At 43.1% G+C, this 7179-nt stretch overlaps 1 long non-coding RNA gene across 1 annotated transcript; it reads right to left on the reverse strand.

The window, feature by feature from the left end:
- Window positions 1–254: 254 nt before the first annotated feature.
- LOC307199855 lies at window positions 255–4598 on the reverse strand. Its single transcript, XR_013832240.1, has 3 exons — window positions 4383–4598; window positions 2434–2518; window positions 255–744 (listed from the first exon to the last, which is right to left on the reverse strand). It is a non-coding gene; the product is annotated as an uncharacterized lncRNA (long non-coding RNA).
- Window positions 4599–7179: the final 2581 nt, after the last annotated feature.

Consider the following 7179-nt stretch of genomic DNA (forward strand, 5'->3'; position numbering starts at 1 on the left):
TCTCTTCCTGGCTACTTCCGTCACTGGGAGCTGGCTGCAAACCTTCCCTGGGGGCTGGCTCATTCATGACAATAGGATGCAGCCATTGGAACACAGGTATCCTATAACACAAAACTGTGCCTATGTTTAGTGCAAATTGGGTGCTGTTGTATAATTTAGAGTAATGTAAAGGTCTGCATTAGGAAAAACAAGAGAAAATGCTTTCAGAATACTAGATAATGTTCCAAGTGCATATAATGGCCTGATTCACACATAACACCAAGTGATGATTTCTTTAAGCTATGGCTTGTTTAACAAACCATGAGCTAACCACGAGGTGTTGTACAGACAATCAAAGAAGCAATTGCTTGTTTTTCCAAAGTTTGTTTTGTTTCAAGTTGCTCCCACTTCATGACAATGTAGTTTCTAGGCTGGGATGATCGAAATAACCATGGCTAAGGAAGACATATAATACAACATCCTAACTGAAGCTAAGGAGCTGCGAGTCTGGTGAGTGTCTGGATGGAAGACAACTTTTAGCCCCAGTGTGGGGGAAAAGTGGGATATAAATGTTTGGGGAAATCTTATTCCGATGATAATATGTCAAAAGCCTTTCAAGGCCCTGGTTGAAGTTTTCACAGCTGGGAGGACTTCAGCAATGTATCTCTCTCAATGATGGTTGATATTGCTGGCAGTGTGTATATGAATTTCACAAAACTGTTCATGAGTAGGAGATGGGATCAGGAAGTACTTCCATCTAAGTTCCTGTAGGAATGGGTGAATTGGTCAATTTCGGTTTCTCCCAGGATCTCATTTTTCCAATGCCGAGTTCAGTTCTCCACATTTCTGCATCAGTTTGCAAAACCTCATGAAAAATCATCAGCATTCTAGTGCAAATGTCTCCTAAAATACACATGTCTGCATGCAATTCGTTCTAATACAGACACACCCTTTTCCTGGCAAAGGAAATTCCCCCAATACATTTATTGTCAAACATATATACAATTTTTATGCTCTGGTACATGCCTTTTTGTACATGTTACTTGGCTGGAGAACTGCATTTCAAAATGTGGTGAAGTGCCAATTGTGTTGGATGAATTTCAGCTCATGTATTGTTTCGGAAAGTGCAAAATTAAAAGCTTGCATTTAAATGCAAATTGAAATGACTTTCTCCCCACATCCCTATGTTTCCCCTTCCCCCTTCCCATTTCATGCCTACTCTAGTCATTCCACGTGTTTTTTTTGCAAGCTCCCTGGTGCTATTGTGCTCTGGGTGATTCAGTTGCAGATCCTGAAACTGGTAGTGATGGAATGGCAAAGTAATGTGATTCATTGTTTACAGCACTTTCCCCCACTTACAGGGTGTACAAGAAAAAGCACCACTCAGCAAAACTAATTGTTGAGCAAGGATTTTCAAGTTCAAGCTATCTGAAGACTCATCTACTGAATGCACACGAAGGGCAGCGAATTATGGACTTTGAATTGGCCTCATCTGGCAGCAGTTATCCCAGACCACAAATATGGAAACCTGCAATTATTTTCCCCCTCCTGTCTAATAAAGGACTATGCACTAATTAACTGGCTGTAACAGATGTTAGTCAAGCTTCAAATGTCATGTGCTCTGCTTGCAAGTAATAAGATCCCCCCAAACTTCCCTTTGGACTTTGAGTCTTAATCCTTTTATTCTGCAGGGCAAGCTACGCTCAGTGCTATATTCATGTTTAACAAACACTTGCAGACTGTTTATTCTTAATTCTGATAAGACAGCCAGCCTCTTGGAAAGCTTGTATTCAGTGGCGTAGCCCAATTCTGTGCATGTTTCATAAAATAAAATAAAATCAGCAGAGTAATACAGTGGTACCTTGGGTTAAGTACTTAATTCGTTCCGGAGGTCTGTTCTTAACCTGAAACTGTTCTTAACCTGAAGCACCACTTTAGCTAATGGGGCCTCCTGCTGCCGCCGCGCCGCCGGAGCACTATTTCTGTTCTTATCCTGAAGCAAAGTTCTTAACCTGAAGCACTATTTCTGGGTTAGCAGAGTGTGTAACCTGAAGCGTATGTAACCTGAAGCGTATGTAACCCGAGGTACCATTGTATGTCGCATGCTGAAGATATGTCTCTTTAGCCTGTGCTTTGAGAGTTATTTTTTGTGGGGCCCACTTCTTACGTTTTGTTTAATATTTGCATTTGTTTGGAATTGTTTCGCTCATTTTTATAATTGTAGTAACTGTTTTACCTGGTTTTAGCTGTATGATTACATTGTCGTAACCCACCTGGTGGGGGCTTTCATCAGTTTGGTTACCTCTTTTCATCATTGAACTCTGTTTATTTGATATTATTGAGGGTTCATCCAGAATTTCTTTTGTGCATCAAAAAATCCTGAGAAGTGTGGACTTTGAAAAGGTTGTGTGTGCTTTGGTTGGGACCAGAAAGTGGGGCCTTTTTGCTACTCACACTAAAGCTTCAGAATTCTCTTTCAAAGGAAGTGCGCCTTGTTCCTTTCTAATGGATTTCCACCATACAGGAAAGACTTCTATTTCTAGAAAGGAAACAATTAAGAAACCATTATTAGGAACCATAGCTGTTATTAACACTATTTTTAGTCTTTTACTCTGCTGTTGTGTTTTAATCCTTCAGCTTTAAATTCTGATGTGTCTCACACGGCTACCGTTTTAAGGATTCTCTTACAGTGGTGCCCCACAAGACGAATGCCTCGCAAGACGAAAAACCCGCTAGACGAAAGGGTTTTTCCGTTTTTCGAGGCGCTTCGCAAGACAAATTTCTCTATGGGCTTGCTTCGCAAGACGAAAACGTCTTGCGAATCTTGCAATTTTTTTCGCTCCCCCCCCCCTTTTTCTAAGCCGCTAAGCCACTAATAGCCGCTTAGCCACTTTGCCGCTTTGCCACTAAGCCGCTAATAGCCGCTAAGCCGCTAATAGCGCTAATCCGCTAAGGCGCTAATAGGGTTGCTTCGCAAGATGAAAAAAACGCAAGACGAAGAGACTCGCGGAACGGATTCTTTTCGTCTTGCAAGGCACCACTGTATTATTATAATCTATGTTCTACTCTTGCTGTTTTAAGTTTTTAAATTTTTTAATATATTGTGACTTTTCAATGTGGTTGTTTTGTAGCAAATTGTCAGTGGCCTTCGACTTTTAATTCAAGGTGAGACTTAAATACAGTGACTAAGAAGCCCATCTTTGCCATGGAAAAATGTGACAGAACCTTGAGAACTGGGTTTAAAGACATCGATTAAAAGGCATAGAGTTTTGTCTTCAGGTTGAATGACAATTCTGTCAAATGCAAACAGCCACAGAGTCATGAATATCTAACAGCAGGGGGAGAGAGAGGCTCACTGTGGTAGCTTTCCATCAAGCACACACCATGAGGACATGTTCCTGGCACCACTGAGGAGCATGTATTCATAACAAATCCATTGGCTCAGATCCATACCGTCCTGATGGTGCACTCCAGGAGGGAAGTCTGCAAAATCTCTTGCTGCCAGAGATGTCATTATTATGTTTCCTTCCTCTGAAGAGCACACAAGCCTATTCTGTGGAATAAAATGCACAATTCGTTCTGTAGGCTGGGTGATAAATGACAACAGTTTGTCCTCCTCCACCAGCCCCTGCTGAATCCACAGAGTGTGGTGGCAAATAACCTGAGAAAGGTGGATTGGAGTCCCTCGATTTCTGCTCCACAGAAATGCCCTAGAAGTAAAGAGCTTGAGGAGTGAACTCTTTCTTCCTGGTCATAAACGCAATGCCACAATTCAGCAATGAGAGAGGCATGATTATATCCAGGACTTTTGTTAAGGGGAAACTTTCCACAACTCAGTTCTGGCACTTATGAGGTGGGTTTCAGAACCTCTCAGGTGGGTGCCATTGCCATTCTAAGAGAAAGAGGGAGGTGTTCATGGTGAGTTCCGGCACCTCTTTTTCTAGGAAAATAGCACTGGCATATCCATTGCTTTCATCCAACATGCATAACTCTTGAGTTATGAGAATTATGTGAAAGAAGGCCCTCTTGTTTTCAGTAGAACTTCAGTTGCACGCGGTATTCTTAGGGTCATTGGCTTAGACAAATTCCTCTCTTTTCTTTACATGCTTCCAACCCAGGTCTGCTATGATTATTTATGTCTTTGCCCTTCTTCCAAAACTGTGTAGCTGTCATAACAAAAGTTATATAGTGACAGAAAGAGTGTGTGAGAGTGTGAGTGTGAGTGTACTGACAATCTGGAATGATTGTTTACCATAAATCTCTCATCACCTTTTAGTTTATAATAATGTATCACCCTGTTTCATCAATCTTCCATCTCCTGTCAAATCAAAATCAGTTTGTGACCAAACTATATATCACTTTGTTTTGTAAGCTTAACCCCCCCCCCCCATTTTACAGCCTACCACTTTGTCCTTAAGTTATTCATCTCTAGAATCCTGATCCCAGCCTTTTGATTATGATCACGGAACAAATACCAAGCTGCACTTAATCGTGAAAATGAAAAGAGGATCTTGCAGTGCCAAAAAAGGGAATTTGTAGCAGAGGCCCATTTGAACATTTGGTGTCTTGGAACTGCAAATCAGGAAATCAGAATAGAGTCGATCTGGCAGGAGGAGGAGCTCAGGAAGGAGGAAGGCAGCCAGAAGCAGTGGCAAAGCATTCTGGGAATCAGCGGTGGTTGCAGCAGCAGATTACCGGACAACTTTCATCCAGTGTAAAGTATAAAATGTGGTCAAAATAGATAAAATTACAAAGATAATACAATAACAGATTGACTTATCTAGTCAGATCAAAGCCTGAGGTAATAGATAACAAAACTGATCACAGACCAGTAGTCAAACACAGATAAAACTGCAGGCTATTTTGACCACATTTTAATACTTCTACTTTGGATTAAAGTTGTACTACATTTTCCTATAAGATTCAGAAGCATTTTGCATTATTTTATTCCAGCTCAACTTAGTATTTGATTCTAACATCGGCTGTCACCCATTGTCTGGAATGTGAGCCATAACCAACACATCTGATAAAAACAGCCCAGCACTGTGGAATTAAATGATTACTCATTCCAGGTTTTGTACTGTGACAACAAATGGGAAGAAGGGGGAGAGGAAGAGCAGACTTCCTGGATCAGGAGAGGTGACCATGCAGAAAGGCTAATTTTCTTTCTTTCTTTCTTTCTTTCTTTCTTTCTTTCTTTCTTTCTTTCTTTCTTTCTTTCACAAGCGAAAGGGGCAGGGATCCTGCTTCTACTACCACAAAAACATACAATTTCACTTAGATCACTAGTTAAACTGCTCAGTTCGGTTAGCAGGCAGCATTAAAGGGAACAAAGCTTCAGTCTCAAGTCAATATGATAGATGCAGAAGCAAAGCTGCTCCCAGTGCCAAAGGGCCTTCTCTATTGTGCGTTTTGCAAATCTAAACTCACAGAGTTTTCAATGAGACTTGAGTGAAGAGCAGAGCAAACTACGCTGTAATGAAATAATATTAAAGGCCATCAACTCTGAAAAGTAATAGAGTACACTGCGTACCAGTCTTACCGCTGCTCTTAGCAGAGCCATCTTACCCATTAGGGTTAGTGACGCCCTGCACCACAGCGCCCACCCATCAGGGGCGCCCAGCAGCGGGAGTCCGGGACCGACTAGGAGCAGCTGTGAGGTTATGCTGGGCGGTGACAGCAGCTCTTCCTACAGCCAGCTGCGCTCTCTCGCTTCCTGCCTGGGAGAGGAGGTAGCGGCGGCGGCGTGCAAAGCTACACGGCACCCTTCTCCCTCCTGCCCGCCCCGTGGCAGTAGCGGGACTGCTGAGGAAGCCCATGTGGCAAATGAGCCTCAAGCTGCCCAGCGCAGGGGGTGGGGGGAATGGGAGGGGCGCTGATAATATTGCTCCCCCGCCTTCCATTGAGGAAAAAGGTAGAGGAGGGATTCATTCAGATTTGGGGCTGTGGAAGGGAAAAGCTGAAGGGATCTCTTTGTGGATCTGTGGTCTTGTTAGACAGTAAAATATGTGTTAAATTGCTGTTTTAGGGGGTGTTTTTCATCATCTAAAACAGATCGATTCACTTTTCCATTACTTTCTATGGAAAAGTGCACCTCTACTTATGTATGTTTCTAGTTATGACCGGACCTCCGGAATGTAGTATGGTTGTAAGTAGAGGTTCCACTGTAATCCATAAGCACTCCAGGCATGCTTTTTGGTGGAAATGTTGCACAGTGAAAGGAGTCAGTGCCCTACCCAAGTGTTACAATTTTGGTCCACAGACTGTGGATGTTGTCTTTGTGTGACTGCATCAGTCATGCATAAATAGTGTGTGCAATGTTTGCGACAGATCCATTCTTCGGCCCATATCGGAATGTCAGACTGCCCTGGGTTCATCACGGTTGAGTCCATCACACAAGACCAGGAAAAGCCTTCTGTAAGCCTTCAGCTTACCTGAATGGTGCTGGACAAAGGTGAAGCAGTGAAGTCAGGGCTGGGCAGATGTACCAGTAAATCCAGTCTGATGTTCCTGCAGGTGTATCTATGCAGGCATGCTCTCCAGAATCCCACTGGATCAGACCAAAGGCCCATCTAGTGTCAGGGACTGGGCAAAGGAGGAATGGTGGAGACCACCTCCCCATCCTGACCCTTCCAGGGAAGAGGAAGAGGAAAACAGTGTAGATTTACAACAGGGGTTTCAAGGAGGTAGCAGCTCAGACGCAGATGAGGGGGAAAGCTGGGAAATCATGGGACAACCGGAACAACATCCAGCTGACACGTTGTCATTAGAAAACATTCCAGACCCTCCATCTACCAGAACTCGGTGAGCCTTAAAAGTAGGAGAGCAAAGAGCTCAAAGACAGAGGGCACATAGCAGCACTCATAGAAGAGAGAATGAGAATGACAAATGAGGAAGTGGGAGAGATGGGGTGTGGAAATTCACTTGAGACAACACCATTATCCAAGAGGCTGGATTCTAAAGTCTCTCTTCGTAAATACTGAAATAAAAAACTTTTCATTGTCTTTATACTTTCCTGGGCAACAGCCGGGAGCCGCTGGGAGCATCCTGACATCTAGTCAGCCATGCTGTTCTGGCAGTGGCCAACCAGAGACTTATGGGGAGCCTACAGACACACACTTGTGAAGACACACACCTCCTGACTGGATTGCTGTTTTAACTCTTCTAATTATTGTGCTGTGTTAATGGGCTTATTTTATT

This window comes from Podarcis cretensis (assembly GCF_951804945.1).
Source record: "Podarcis cretensis genome assembly, chromosome: 12".
NCBI lineage: Eukaryota > Metazoa > Chordata > Lepidosauria > Squamata > Lacertidae > Podarcis > Podarcis cretensis.